The sequence below is a fragment of the Panthera uncia genome, chromosome F1, assembly GCF_023721935.1.
Source record: "Panthera uncia isolate 11264 chromosome F1, Puncia_PCG_1.0, whole genome shotgun sequence".
Taxonomy (NCBI): Eukaryota; Metazoa; Chordata; class Mammalia; order Carnivora; family Felidae; genus Panthera; species Panthera uncia.
Window position 1 is genome coordinate 41,696,266 of NC_064813.1, and position 15,906 is coordinate 41,712,171.

Here is a 15,906-nt window from a genome sequence, read left to right on the forward strand (position 1 = left end):
ATGGCAATGGCCTTTGAGGGCAGGTGTGGCGTGAGCGTTTATCTTCTGGGCTGGTGCAGGAGGACTTCAGGGAATACTTTTCAGCTGCTTAGCAATGGGCATCCTTCAGGGCGGAGCAAGCTAAAGACGCTGGGCCATGCGCCATGCTTCCAAAGACCACAGTTCTTAGCCCTTGCCCTTGGGTTACCATTAGATCTCGTTGCAAGTCCCAGTAACCAACTCTCTCTATCAGAAGCATAAAGAAAATATGAAATTATCAAAAGATAGCTGGTGTGATGTGCTTTATCAGCTCAGGGTACAAATCAGGTCAGCTGTTTTTCATCCTTAAGTTAATCCTTTAAGCATCCATCTGCCCGATTTAGCGAGAAGCCCAGCATCTCTTTCTCAACGTTCCTCTCTTCTTCCCCAACTCCCACCCCTGTACTTGTTAGAAAAGGCCTAGCCCTTGTGCAGGTGGGAAGGGGCCTGCGAGCAGATACTTGGAGGGCTTGACCAGCCCACGCTCCTGTCCTTGCTAATGATACAATGGTCGCCATTGGTCGCACACAGCGTGCTGAGCTTTCGGTTGCTGGTCAGATTCCTGCACAGACCCACCTAGGAGGGTTCTGGTCTTGGGCCCCGGGCATACGCACATGAATATCTACCCACAGGATCAGCCACTGTTGCCAAAGATTGCCGGCTAAGTAGCTGGGTCTAGGAGAGTTTCTAGCCACAGCCACACTCTGTGCCAGAACCAGCCACTCTGCCACTGAGATATTTTAGACCCCAGTAGTGATGAGGGAGCTTGGGGCAAGCTGAGGGCAAAAAATACAGGCCTCGGGTGGAACATGTGTGGTATTCCTCGGACACTCCTGGCTACCCAAGAACAAAGGAAAGGGGTTTAAGTGCTTGCCATGGTGATGTGGGAAACTAAGGCAAATGAAAAACTAAATTCCCTTACTGCCTGTAGCCCACTGACAAGTCCGTGAAACCGCAGAGTGACCTCCCTCTAGGAGCTCAGCTGCCTCGATGATGACACTTTGCTGGGGGCAAAAGAGAACCTTAGCTTGGCGTCATCCCAACCTTGAGGATCCTGTAAGTCTACTTCCTTTATCTCAACTCAGCCAAGATCTATGTGGCAATCATACTCCAAGGTTATGGCCCCCGATATACAACTAAAGGGTCTCATGACTGAGGTTTTATTAAATGGTGATAAATGGCGTTTCCCTAGCAACAGCTAGCCCCTCAAGGTCCTGGAAGCCTTGCTTCCAAAATTCCATAGAGACTTACTCTATCCCTGACCCCGAGGGTATATAATGAGTTACCCATCACGACCCCAGTGCAACTCTTCCTGTCCGCGAGTCCTGTCCCCGTGCTTTAAGAAAATCACATTTTTGCACCAAAGACATCTTCAACAATCCTTTCTTGGCCGTCAGCTCCGGAGCACCTCACCACCACCCCAAAACTTCATCAGTATGAAGGCCAAATGGTCTAGGTCAGTGTGTCCCAAATTTGACTGTATGGTACAATCACCTGCAAAGCTTGTTTGAGTACAGATCTGGGGCCACGCCTCTAGAGATTCTGACCGAGCAGGTTTTGGATGGAGCTTAAGAATGTGCATTTCTAATGAGCCCCCACTCCACGCTGATGCTGTCCGTCCAGGGACCACCCTGCATAGGGCTAGATTCTCCTTTCCCTTGGGGGCCCTTGGCGTCTGTTCCCACCAGTGGTGTTTAAAGTCAGGACTTACTGAATCTGAGTAAGAGATTGACGTCTTGACCCTTTTCCTTTCAAGAGGCTCCTTGGGCCCCACGCAAACGTGTCTCTTCCTCCCAGGCTACTCTGGAGCCACCTTTACCAGTGGTCCTCAAAGTGGGGCTCCCGGGCCGGCAGCATGAGCGTCACCCAGGGACTTGTTAGAATTCAAGTTCTCGGGCCTCACCCCACACCTCCTACATTGTGTTCTTTTATGTGACGTTCGGTCGGATGCAGCCACAGGAAGAGATGAAGGAGAAGCTCAGGAAAACAAAGTTTCTTATATTCACAGCTTCCAGAAACAGGAAGCACACCATTCAGGGCCACACGGGGCCACACCAGTGTTGTCAGGAGGCAGGAAGAGCAGGAGCAAGGGGGAGACGCCAGCCCACGGTCTTTCTCGGGGTTCCTGAGGGGAGGGCAAGGCAGGGCAGAGTCAACAGGTTGCCATTGGCTGGTGTGAATAATTTTGGCGAGCTCTAAGCAGGAGGGGTGGGCCCTGAGTGCCCGCTACCTAGCCCTGGGCCGGAGCGTCTGGGAGCAGGCAGAGGAAGGGTGGCTTGGGATTAGTTTGCACGTCAAAGGTGTGCTCCCCCCAACTCTTTTCTACCTCTGAGAATTGGTTCCTCTCAGGAGGGCAGTCTCTCTCCCCAACCAGAGAAGTTTTTAAGATGTCAAAACAACATCGTCTACAGAAAATAAAAAAATATAAACAAACAAAACACCTACTGATTCAGAAACTCCAGGGTGGGGCTCCACACTATTGTCGCACCCCTCCAGGCGGTTCTGGTGCCCACGAGAGTGCGAGAACCATCACTCCCCGCCGAGAGATATTAGAAAGGCAGCCATTGTTGAGCCATAGAATAGTTCTGTTAAATGTTTCCACATGGGAGCCCCTTCCCCTAACATTATCACGCAGGGGCCGAACACCTGACTTTCCTCAGGTGACCTGTGGCGGTGTCCCCCTGCTGTCAACCACACAGCCTGAGGGAGGGAGGGCCGCGCCGCCCGGCTGCCAGGTCCTGTCATGGCTGCCGCGCGTCTCTAGGCTTGTCACCAACTTCTTCGTGTCTCCTCAGCAGAATGTGGACACTGAACCTGATGCTCCGGAAAGTTTCTTCCAGGCCTGCCTATCCTTGGTTCTCCTTATCGCTCCTCCCGGTCCTTATCTGGGAAATAGAGATAATGCCCAGCCCTGGGATCACAGAGACGAGGAAATGAGGTGATACGTGAGGAAGCACCCAACATGTGCCCGAGGCCTGATAAATGTTCGCTGAATTTTAAATCACTCTCTGGTCCTCCCCGTCTTGCCCAAACCTCTTCTCCATTCTTGCTTCTGCCCCACTCTGTGCTTTCATCAGGCCTCAGGGGGCCCCCCTTCTCTTTACAGAATTAGCATCTTTACAGCGTGTAAATAGCGGGGGGAGAGGAGCCCCCTGTAGACTCCTCAACAACCGCGTGAGGGAGGGAAGAATGGGGTCACCTGCACCAGGCACCCCAAAGATGGAAGGAAGGAAGGAAGGCCTCAGGCACGTGTCAGGGCCGGCCTGCTCCGGTCCTCTGCCCTGCGGCCTCCTGCTAAACCCAAACTCCCCGTCGTCTTTGGGGCCTCGACTGGCACCTCCGAGTGGCAGCTCAGCGTATCTGAGCCCTGAGGCCTGAGCCTGCAGGATACCCCTGAGTTTCTTCCCTGCCCGTCACCACCGCACTCTGTCTCCTCCCCCCGCCCCCGCCCCTCTCTGCCAGGGCGCCTCTGCCAACGGCGGGTTATTTATATCCCGGAGCAGCTGCTGACAGACAGCTGGGAGCTGGGAGGCGGCTGACAGGGATGAGCGAGCAGAGATGACAGTGTTGTGGGCGATGCTGTCACTCTTCGCAGGACTGCTGGGCAGAGCCTCCCCCCCCCCGCCCCCCCGTTCACCCAGGAGGTGAGCCTTAGGCAGGGCTGGCAGGGGCATCTGGGGAGGGGCACCTCAAAGGCAGCAAGGACTGTGAGGCTCAGGAGGGAGAGGCAGCTGGGACTGGAGGGAAGAGCTTTGTCCCAGGTGACTCTCTCAGAGGGGAGGGATCCGCTCGGGCTTCATTATCTGGGCCCTTGTCCCGGGATGCTGCTCATAAAAGCCGGGCGACCTTGAGCAAGTCCCTTCCTGACTCTGGGTAAAGTGAGATGGTTTGATAAGATGTTCTCTTGAGTTCTCCTGAGCCATGTTAGCGCAGAGGTCACCAGCATAAACCCTGGAGTCTGAATCTCGTTGGCTCTGCTACTGGCTTGCTGTGTGACCTTGGACAATTTCTGTAACCATTTTGTGCCTGTATTTCCCTTTCCATAAAATGGAGGCTTTAAAATTTTTTTTAAGTTTGTTTATTTATTTATTTATTTATTTTTTAGTGTTTATTTATTCTTGAGGCAGAGAGAGACGGAGCATGGGCAGGGGAGGGGCAGAGAGAGAGGGAGACACAGAATCCAAAGCGGGCTCCAGGCTCCGAGCGGTCAGCGCAGAGCCCGATGCGGGGCTTGAGCTCATGAACCCTCGAGATCACGACCTGAGCCGAAGTCGGACGCTTAACCGACTGAGCCGCCCAGGCGCCCCTATTTATCTATTTTTGAGAGAGAATGTGCGTGCGCGTGGGGGGTTAGGGGCAGAAGGAGAGGGAGAGAGAGAGAATTCCAAGCAGTCTCCACGCTCAGCGAGTGTGGAGCCTGACACAGGGCTAGATCCCACAACCTCGAGACCATGACCTGGGCCAAAATCAAGAGTTGAAATGCTTCACCGACTGAGCCACCCAGGTGCCTCTAAAATGGGGGCTTTTAATAGCATCTACATCAGTGGCTTTTTGTAGGGATGAAATGAGTTAATTAATACATGTGATAGCATGAGAGCGGCGATCGAGTCGAAACAGAACCTCAAGTCTACGATGCTTTGGATCTGTCCCCTTGCTCTGAGAAGGTAACTATATCAGAAGATATCAAGAGAAAAGCGTGGGATCCTTTATATATAAAGGATCCCTCTGCCTTGTGCCATCAAGTGAGTAACCTGCACACCAGGAAATGTCTGGGCTAAGGCTGCACTGGTTCTGAGCCTGAGTCCTTGTCTTGTTACACTCCACCTGTGATCTCTGGGGACTGTTGTTGGCTCAAAATAGCAAAAAGGTCAAAAGGTTTTTGTGCTCTTTTTCCAGCTCTCTGTCTATCATTCTTCCTCGTCATTTTTGCCTCTCCCCAGCTCCTGTCTTTCTTCCAATCCCTGGCCGCCCTTCTCTTTTAAAAACTGATACCTGGTCTTGGAGAGAACAGAATCCCAAGTGTGTAATTAAGTCCCTGGGCACAGCTGTGTCTACAGCACCAGCCTGGCTGTCGGGGTGGGGCGGGGGCTGAACAGGAATCTGGGGGTAGGGGTGACCTTGGAGCAGAGAGCCCATCCGTCCATGTACCAGCTTGAGCCTGGCTGCAGGCAGACAGGCACACGGGTTTTACAGCAACCCGTCTTCAGCTGCGGGGTCTGGGAGCCGTTGAGGTGAAGCTGGTGTGGACCATGACCCCTTCTCTCTCACTAATCTTGGCCCTCCTTGTTTGAAAAAAGAGTCTCTCCATAACGGAGGAGGGGGAGAGAGAGAAGCAAAGGAAGCTGATGGGTTACCATGGCAACCCGCTGAACACAAACTCTTAGCTTCAGCTAGTACTTGACTTGCAGAAATACTTCCATACCCACAACTTAAACGAAAACACACACACGCATAACCTTGTGAAAGAACAATTGTTGACTCATTCTTCTCTAATCATAGCAATTAGTTTCTAATGTTGGGGTCCGGATGAGAGGTGAGGTAGAGATGAATTTGTTCCTTTTTAGAGAAGGGATTGCCATCATTCTCTTCTTGGAAACTGGGGGCCTTGGTTCCAGTAGCCTAACGTTGCCCGGGAGTCACGTGTGAAGGATTACGTCCCCTAAATCCCTTAATCCTTTTCTGAGTCATGCCTGTTATAGACCTAAGTTAAGATTGCTGGTTTCAAAGAGTCTCCTGCCTTTGGCCGATGTCACAGCACAGGGGAAGAAGGGACAGTCAAAAATGGTTTGTGATGCTTTAAACATTTCCTGATCACCCACTATGGGCCAAATGCCAGGAATTAAAAAGATAACAAACATAATAAAAATCTGGTCCCTCTCATCAAGGAGCTCATAACCCAGTCAGTTGGAGGTATATAATGCAAATTACCTGTTACTACTGATAAGGGATCCACATTTGCAAATGAGTTTTATGTATGCACAAATGTACATTCAAGGTGACCCCAATGATGCATGCTTTCTTCAGGGGAGAAAGCGGGGATTGGGAGGGAGGGGGTGAGAGCCGGATCTAAGACCGTGGTCCCTAACACCCCGAGGCCTTCCATCCCGCCATCTTTGCTCACACTGTCTGCAGTGATGCAGGCCGGGTGTGCCAAGCTCCTCCCCTTCCAGGGCGAACTGCCTTCTCAGCTACAACAAAGACTACATCCTCGCGCACGGAGTCAACTTTGTGCCCGACTGGAAGCCACACAGTGGCTGGAAAGGTGGGAAGGTGTCTTTCAAATGAGCATACTGCCCACGCGTTTAACCTCCGTTTGTTCTTACATCGTGTCTCTCATGTGATCACCAACTCGCCCTCCAGACCCCATTTCACAGGTGCATTGCTGGACCTTGGAGAGGTCAATTGTGCACAAAATTTAGGGTAGATCCTCAGACTCCAGGGTCCTCAGACTCCAGGACCCAGACTCAGTCCTGGGTCCAGACAGGCAGAAGAGGCAGGTGGCCAGGTGGAGTCAGGCCTGAACGTCCAGCTCGCTTTCTGCAGAGCTTTGCCCAAATGTGCCTGTATCAGAGCCCTTCCCTGACTACCTTCTCCAAACTGCATTATCCCCATGGCCTTCTAGCCACCAGGAGAGATGGCATCTGAGGAAGCAGGCCCGGAGACCATTCCAGGAGCAGTGAGCTGGTCCCCTCTTATGGGTCCCGGGAAGCACACACTCTGTGGCCAAGGCTGTCCGTGAAAGGGACAGGAGTTTCCCAATAGCCCCTGCTCAGAGACAAGATAAAATACAACAGTTTGGGATTTGGGGGTTGGAGCTGTTTCCCACTCCCCTGCCCCCACCCTGCATCAAATCTGCACAGGCCCTCTGCTGCAGAGGGACCTGTCGCCTCTCCCCCCTCCCCCACAGTCTCTGCTCCCATCCCCTGAGCCAACTTCCTCCCGCCCCACACGAACACTCCCAGAGCTCATCTGGAACCTTCTGATTTGCATCTCCAAAGAAATAAAACAAATTCCACTAAAGGCTGTTTAATTTTTCCTTCTGTTTGCCCTGAGGCGGGCCTATTGTGGCTCCTGGGATCCGGAGTGGGTAATCAAGGTGATTTCCATGGTTAGGGGGAGCTGGGGACCTCAGGGACCTTCACAATAAAAAAATGAGAACTGCAAACTTCAGTTTGAAGTTGGGGAGGGGGGGAAGATGCGGGTGGAGGAAAGATAAAACGCCACCAAAACCTGCTTGACACAATTATAGCCACATTTGCATAACAGAGACTGAGAGCTCTCTTAGAAGGAGTGGTAATTAGATTCTCCAGTGATTAGGGACACTTTCCAAAAGTGTGGAGAAGAGATGGAAATCCAACCTTGAAGTGGAAAAAGAATAAACAGAACGGAACAGAGGGTGGCTAGCAGGTGGCAGGACAGGAGGGACAACAGACCAAGAATCAAATGGACTTGGGGCCTCCCCCTGCCCAGAGGTAAAGGTTTCCGACCCAGATCTTCCGTGTGTCTGGACCCGGGATGGGGGAAGGGTTCAAGACCTACAGACCTGCTCTCTGGGAGGTTTCCCAGGCAAAGGGAAGGGTACTGAGCACAGGCTCTGCTGGGGCACATCCAGGCTTTGGGAACAGCCAGGATCCCTGTGGCTGGAGCTGGGGGAGCCAGGGGAGTGTGGGAGGAGAGATCAAGGCTCAGGGAGACCTTGGGCATCATCTATGGGTCTTGGATATTATTCTGAGTGAGAGAGAGGACATTGGAGGGCTTGAGAAGAGCAGTGACATGCCCAGATTTTTCATAAGGACAATTAATTCCAGCCGCTGTTTGGTAGACGGGCCAGAGCAAGGCCAGAAGCAGGAAACCCAGCTCAGGAGGCAAATGCAGGAGTCAGAGGGCCTGGGTGGTAGCAGTGAATGTGGTAGGGCATGTCTTGGAGCCAATGGAATCGGTTGCCGGATTGGATGGAGAATATGAGACAAAGAAAGGATTCAGGGATGACGGCCAAGGTTTCAGCCTGAGCAATTGGGGGTACCCTTGACCGAGATGGGAAAGAATGCAGATAAAAGCAAAGAGAGAGATAAGAGTTCTGGTTTGGAGATGTTAGGTTTGAGATGCCTGCTAAGTATCCCGGTGGAGATGTCAAGAAGTTAGAAATTGAGGCTGGAGTTCAGGAGAAGAGGTCTAGGCTGGAGATACAAATTTGCATATAGATGGCATTTATAATCATGAGAACAGAGGAGATGTTTTGGGAGTGTTTGCTGGTGGCTAGGAAAGGTCTGAGACTGAGCCCCAAGGCAGAGCGGCTTAAAAAGTCTTTCTGGGGGCACCTGGGTGGCTCAGTTGGTCAAGCGTCTGACTTCGGCTCAGGTCACCATCTCACAGTTCATGAGTTCGAGCTTCGCGTCGGGCTCTGTGCTGACAGCTCACAGCCTGGAGCCTGCTTCGGATTCTGTGTCTCCCTCTCTCTCTGCCCCTCCCCTGCTCACACTCTGTCTCTCTCTCTCTCTCAAAAATAAACATTAAAAAAAATTAAAAAGTCTTTCTGGCAGATTGGTGGAATGGGAGAGGTAAACTGGGTAACCTGAAGGCTAGGTTTCAAGCATCCTATCCCTTCTACCCCCACTCCTGCAAAACTCTCAGGGCCTCAGGTCCTGGAGATGTGAACAGAGGCAGCCCAGTGTCACTGCGGGAAATAGAGATAGGACAGAGGCTGGATGAGTCCCTTCCCCTCCCCGGGCCTCAGTCTACTCCCCTATAAAAGGAGGGGACGATGCTTGGGGTCCAAGGGCCCTTCCAGCCACCTCCAGAAAGTTGAGGGCACTCAGGAAACAGAACTGACCTCAGGGGATGGTTGGGTTGATGATACCCCCTCAACCGTCTCTTACTATCTGCATCTGCAAAGTATAGCTGATCCTTGTTATCTGTGGATTCTGTATTTGCAAATTTGTCTACTCACTAAAATTTGTTTATATGACTGAAATCAACACTCAGGGTGCTTGGGTGATCATTCACAGAAATGTGCAGAACATGAAAAGTTTGAGTTGCCCAAGGTGCACGTTCCCAGGTGAGGTCAAAGGAGGAGCCCTCTGCCTTCTTGTTCTGACTTTCATACTCTAAATAAGTGCCTGTTTCATGGTCTATTTACTGCCACATTTCCCACACCTTTGTGCTTTGTGGTGGTGATTTCACTGTTTCAAATGGCCCCCAAGTGTGGTGCTGGGGTGCTGTCTGCTGTTTCTAGCCTCAAGAAAGCTGTGATGTGTCTTGTGTAGGAAATACGTGTTTAGATAAGCCTTGTTCAGGCATGAGTTATAGTGCTGTTGGCTGTGGGTTCAATGTTAATGAATCAACAATATATGTTAAATTAAGGTGTCTTTGAACAGAAACACATGTACAACAAGATTATACATTGATTGATTAATGAAAACATTGTGGCCAGGGGTTCACAGGGACCTAACCCTGTATTTTCCCTAGGAGCGGCGGTTCAGTATTTGCTAATTCAGTGTTTGCAGGGATTTATAGACCACAACTACTGTAAATAAGGAGAACCAACTAAATTTAGTTGGTTTTTAAACCCGAGTATACACACACAACATAGTTTCAGGATGGCTAACCCATACCCTGTGGGAAGCAAATTTACTAACTAGACTACAGAACCTGGGTACAGTTCTTTTTGTCTTTAGTCCGATGGTGCCCAGTCAAAACTATTTTTCCAAACTTACTTGGTTCTTTTCTTTCCCATCCCCTTCAGTGTGGGTAATAGGATTCATATTATTATTATTATTATTATTTTGAGAGAGAGAGAAAGAGAGAATCCCAAGCAGGTTCTGCACCGTCAGTGCAGAGCCTGATGCAGGGCTCGAACCCACAAACCTTGAGATCATGACCTGAGCTGAAATGAAGAGTCAGAGTCAGCCTACCGGCTGAGCCACCCAGGCGCCCCAAGAGGATTTATTTATAATGCAGTTTGGTTTATCTCTTAGTTTCTATTCCATCGTGGGTCCTCCCAACATTCTGGTGATTTTTAAAAATTTGCATACAGTAAAATTCACTCTTTGTGGTATAGAAGGTAATAGGTCTTGACAAATGCAGAGTCGTGTATCCACCCGCACAGACATGATACAGAGCAATTCCATTACTCCCCAAATTCCCTTGTCCTGCTCCTTTGTAGTCAGCCCCTCTCTGCATCCCTAACCCTGGCAACCACTAGTCTATTTGCTCTCCCTGGAGTTGTGCCTTTTCCAGAATGTCATATCAGTGGAATCGCACAACAATAGCTGTCTAGATCTGGCTTCTTTCACTTAGCAACATGCATTTAAGACTCCTCCACGTTGTGTGTCAGTCAGTGGCTTGTTCCTGTCGACTGCTGAGTACTATTCCACTCCCTCGCAGCCCTACACTTTGTTTATGAACTTGCTGGTTAAAGAATGTGTGGGCGGCTCCAGTTTTGGGGGGGGGGGGTTGAATAAAGTTGCTACAAACACGCATCAACTGGTTTTTGTGTGAACGTGAGTTTCTGTTTCTCTTGAGCAAAGAAAGGCAGGATCGTAGGGTCATACAGGAGATGTATATTTAACTTATAGGAAGCCGCCAGACTGTTTCCCAAAGTAGCCGGTCCATCAGCGGTCTTGCTGGGAGTGTGGGAGAGCTTCTCTTGTTCTATAATCTTCCCGGCACTTGGTTTTGTCCGAGTTTTTAAAAAATTTTAGCCATTCTCGCAAGACTCCCTTGCCCCTTCCCTTCAGGTGCCAATCACAAGTCCAGATTGTTACCTGTGCTTCTGACGGACTAGCTAGAAATCAGAGGTTCCCGTGACTCCCTTCTTCGGTTGTATTAATTTGCTGGGGCAGTTGATAGAACTGGAGGCTACAGAAAGTCACCCGGGAACTTACAGGAAGGCCTTGGACTTGGCACAAGTCACAACGGTGGGGAAGGGTGGTTGAGCCAACTTCAGGCAGCCCTTCTGGGGAAGGGTGAGAGCCCAGCTGACGTCCAAGTACCCTCCGAAGTGACGTGCAATTTCTCTCCGACGTCCCGGCTGCCCGGTGAGGTAGATGCTGCAGTCTGGGCTGGAAGCCAGGTTGACTCACTGGCCCAGGGTAAGCGTCTGGGAGAAAGCTTGTTTTGTTTGCTCTCGCAGGGAGCCCTGTTGCAATAACAGCACCAAGGTGTCCCTGTGCTTTGACTGCTCCCTCCCTGGACTCCTAATGGAGATTGACAGAATCTAGCGTCCCAGGTAATTCTATTGTCAGGTTCAGCAGCCTCCTGTACCTCATTAGACAAAAGCGGAGAGAAATGAGCAAAGAAGGAGTGTCAGCCCCAGAGCAGAGGGGGCCTGTTAGAGCAAGCAGCTTTCAACAGATGACAGGGTAGTGAGGAAATCATCTGGGCCTTCCGACCAGCCCCTCTAGGCCCTGGGTGGGAAACTGGGACATCTGTGATGACGTTCTGCAAAGCGGAGCCAGGGTGGACTGTTCAGTTTCAGCCACGGGCCCGGCTCGCCGAGGGATGGAATGAGAGGAGACTACGAGAGACTGCCTTCTGGACCGTCTGGCAGAAGAGGGACCCATCGGGGAGGTGTCCCTGGGTGGCTTGGCTGTGAGCAGCGAGTGGATGCAGTTGGAGGTCAAAGCCTAATGTGATATACTTAGACCTTTAAGGTTTCACTCGGGATGGAGAAATGGTAGCTAGAATCCCAGGCCTATAGGAAAGTAAGAGTTGCATCATTGTCCCCGACCTTGGCCAGAAGCACATCCAGACCCACGCACATGCCCACATTACATGCCGGCACGCGCATACGGAGCCTCATGTTCACATATGTGCGACACTCACCCAGGTGTTCGGACACGCCTGTAAGCACACAGAACCCTAGACCAGACATCCATGTCAATGGCATACACAGGCGACATAGCCAGGCTCCCGCTGAGAGCGTTCATCTGCAGAGTTTTTGTCTGTGGCTTATGGCGTCAGCCTCTCTGCCATCTATTTACGTCTTGGATGTGTACAGCTCACACACACATTCACACCCACCCACCCTTCTCACAACACGCAGCACGCACTCAAATGCCACAAACACATTCACATGCACACAAACATACGTGCCTCTTCCATTTTCCCCGGGGCATGACAGCTCCTGCCCAGACCTGGTCCCTCTGATGCCTGCTCACGCCCCATGTGTGCACGCCGAGGCACCCACACTCTCCCCCACAGGCTCTCACAGGCTGGGCCGGTGTACATGGAGACTAGCAGAGAGGGGAGCGTTTCCCACCTCCCTGCTGTCATTGACATGCAGCACTTGTCCTGTCTGTAGTTCTCTGCACTCGGCTGAGACTGGGTTGAACGCCAGAGTCTCCTGGCTCCGAGCCCAGAGCAGCGGCCCCACAGCAATTGTCCTGAGGGAACGAGCCTCCGTGAGCCCGGAATGGGTGCGTGCCAACTCTGGAAGGGCCATCAAGGGAAGAGACCCCCGTGGGTCACCCCTACTCTTCACCAGGGCTCTGGAGAGCCACCAGGTGAGTCAGCACATGCCAGCCTCTTCCCATCCCTCCCTCTCCTCCTCAAAATCAGGGACATTTTGGGTATTCCAGCCTTTCCTAGAAGAAGGTGGGAGACCCGAAAGAGATGCAAACCTAGAGAATCCAGAGTCAGTCTGGGCTGGGGCATCTCTACTAGCCTTTGCTTGTGCATCATGAGAGCCCTCTGGTCTAGAACATGGCGGGAAGTACAAATCTTCACTGAAAAAATACGAATGCCCACTAGTCAACTCTGCTTTGTCTGTCAGGCTCTCCATCTGTATGTTATAAGGAGAAAGGCAAAGATGAGGAATTTTTGTAATGTTTATTTATTTATTTTTGAGAGAGAGAGCGAGAGTGAGAGAGCGAGCACAGTGGGGGAGGGGCAGACAGCGAGGGAGACACAGAATCCGAAACAGGCTCCAGGCTGTCAGCGCAGAGCCCGACGCGGGGCTCGAACTCACAGACCGTGAGATCATGACCTGAGCCAAAGTCGGACGCTTAACCGACTGAGCCCCCCAGTCACCCCAAAGATGACGAATTTTTGCTGTAACTGTGACCAACACCAGAGAGTGAATTACTTTCTTCCCCAGTTCACGTGTTTCTGGCTCTGCCTACCCAGGGTACCTTGCGCTCGCTGTAATACACTAAGTAATAGTGTATTATTATTTGAACATCTGGTATGCTCCAGGTACTATATACTAAGTACTTTACGAACATCTCATTAGCATCATTGTTAAATGAATGTTACTGTCCCGTTTGACTGTCAGGCAGTCTGAGGTCTTCAGAGGCTGAGTAGCTCCCCCAAGGTCACAGAGCTAATGAACAGCCAAGAGAGGATTTCAATCCAGGTTTCTCAAGCCCATGCCTTCCCTACAGCAAGCTTACACTTACGATCACCAATCAGAGAAAGCAAAGTCTGTTCATATACCACCACCTAAGCCCACACCCCCTTTCTGCCTGTGTCCATCTGTCAGTCTTAAACTGTAAGCCAGACTATACACGACAAGAACCATGTTCACTGAATTCATTTCACAGTGCCCAGCATGCTTTCAGGAAACTACAGTAAAAATTCCTTTAAAAATGGCTCCTGTAAATTTCAAATTGTGTCTAGAGTCAAGAGACCAAGTTCTAGTTCTGTTCTTCGAAAAGAACCAACTTCAGCACGGCCTGGGTGTGAATCCAGCCGTCAATGGTCACCATTTTGTAATGGTGGTCATGTTACGTGTCAGTTACACCTCAGCGAAAAAGTTTTGGCATTCCCCTCTCTTAACATCACTGCCCCCCATGCAGCCCGGTTCTTTCGGGCCTCACCATCCTGGGGTGTGACAAAATAATGGATCACAGAATGGTTGCAGACACTAAGGCTCTAGGGCTCCTCAGGAAAAGTACTGGAGGCTTGGTCCCCAGATACTCCTCTTCTGGTTCAAAGACCTCTTAGAACAAGAAAAAAAAGTGGTCGCGACACTCCTTTTCCTCTATACGTGATGTCTGCCCTGTGCCTTTTCTTCACTCATCTGCTCACTCTCCCCCTTGGCGGGTCTCCTGTGACCAGAAGCTCCAGTCCCTGGACTATGCAGGCAAGTGTTTAACCACCAGCTTTGAGGTGAGGGGAGTGCCTGATCTGTAGGGCTTGCCAATTGCCAAGGTGTCAACTCCCACGATAGCCATGTTGAAGACACCAAATGCGGTGTGGCTGAATGGGTGGCCAGGAAGGGAGGCACAGAGGCACACTGTTACGTTGTATTGTCATCACACAGATACAACAGACATAAACAACCTCAAGAGCACAGGTAATGATACAATGTAGTGAAAGGATTAGGAAGTGATGAATTTTGAGAATTTCTGACCTTTGCTTTTATAATTTATTTAATTGTAACTTTACATAATTTACTTTTTAATAATGGCGGTAGCTTAACAACCGTCTCACAGAATTCCTGAAAAAAATGCCTGGTCCTCCCCAGTTAATCCTGCTCAGATAGGAGGACTGCACATGACCAAATTGGCAGAGGTACGTAGTTGAGGCCCCTGCTACGGGAGCCTTGTGGGTAAAGGAGGGGCATTGATTTCTTTATTATTTTATTTCTTCATTTTTTTAATGTTTTCATTTTATTTTTGAGAAGGAGAGAGAGACAAAGACAATGCATGATCAGGGAGAGGCAGAGAGGGAGGGATTCACAGAATCTGAAGCAGACTCCCGGCTCTGAGCTGTCAACACAGAGCCCGACACGGGGCTCGAATTCACAAACTGCGAGATCATGACCTGAGCCGAAACCAAGAGTCAGATGCTTAACCGACTGAGCCACCCAGGCATCCTACTCTTTGTTTTCAGGTTTATTTTTATTTATTTTGAGAGAGAGGGAGAGAAAAAAAAGTGAATGGGAGTGGAGGAGGGGCAGAGAGAGGGATTGAGAGAATCCCCAGCAGGCTCTGCACTGGCAGCAAGGAGCTCAATGTGGGGCTTGAACTCATGAACCGTGAGATCATGACCTGAGCTGAAATCATGAGTTGGATGCTTCACCTGCTGAGCCACCCAGGTGCCCCAGCATTGATTTCTGCATGCCGGTTTTCTCTCCCTCTTTTAACCTCAGTTTTGCCATCTATCATATAAGACATTTCATCCAGATTCTCCCTCCTTTGCAGGAATGGTATTGAGAGAAGTAACCTTACAGCTTACCAAACCTAAATCCTATGAATTCTTATAGTAACTCTGTGAAGTGAGATCGACTGAGCAGTGAAGTTATCGGTGGGCCATTTCACACCAGATCAGCACACTTCCTCTGCAAAGAGCTAGAGAGTAAAGAGTTTGGGCTTTTGGGGTGCCTGGGTGGCTCAGCTGGTTGAGCGGCCAACTCTTGATTTCGGCTCAAGACATGACCTCATGGTTTGTGGGATCAAGCCCCATGTTGGGCTCTGCGCTGGCAGTGTGGAGCCTGCTTGGGATTCTCTCTCGCCCTTTCTGTCTGTCTCTCCCCTGCTCTTGTGCTCTCCCTCTCTCAAAATGAATAAATAAACTTAAAAAGAAAAAAAGAAAGAAAATCACCACCCATGAAAAAAAAAGAAGGGTGCGGGTGTTGTGGGTTATGTGGTCTCTACTGTAACTACCCGATACTGTGGTTGCAGGTTGAAAGCAGCCGTGGACAATGCATAAAAAAATATCAAGAGCAGCTATGTTCCGATCAACTTTACTTATGAACAACTAAACTTGAATTTCATGTAATTTTCACGTGTCACAAAATTTTATTCTTCTTGTGATTTTACTTCTAACCATGTAAAAATGTAAAAATCAGTTCTCCACCGTGGGATCCTCTGTAATCCCCGGGGGCTTGTGGGTCACCTTCCCCTCCTGCCCGTTTCTTGGTCTTTAACTGTAGGTGTCCTTCCC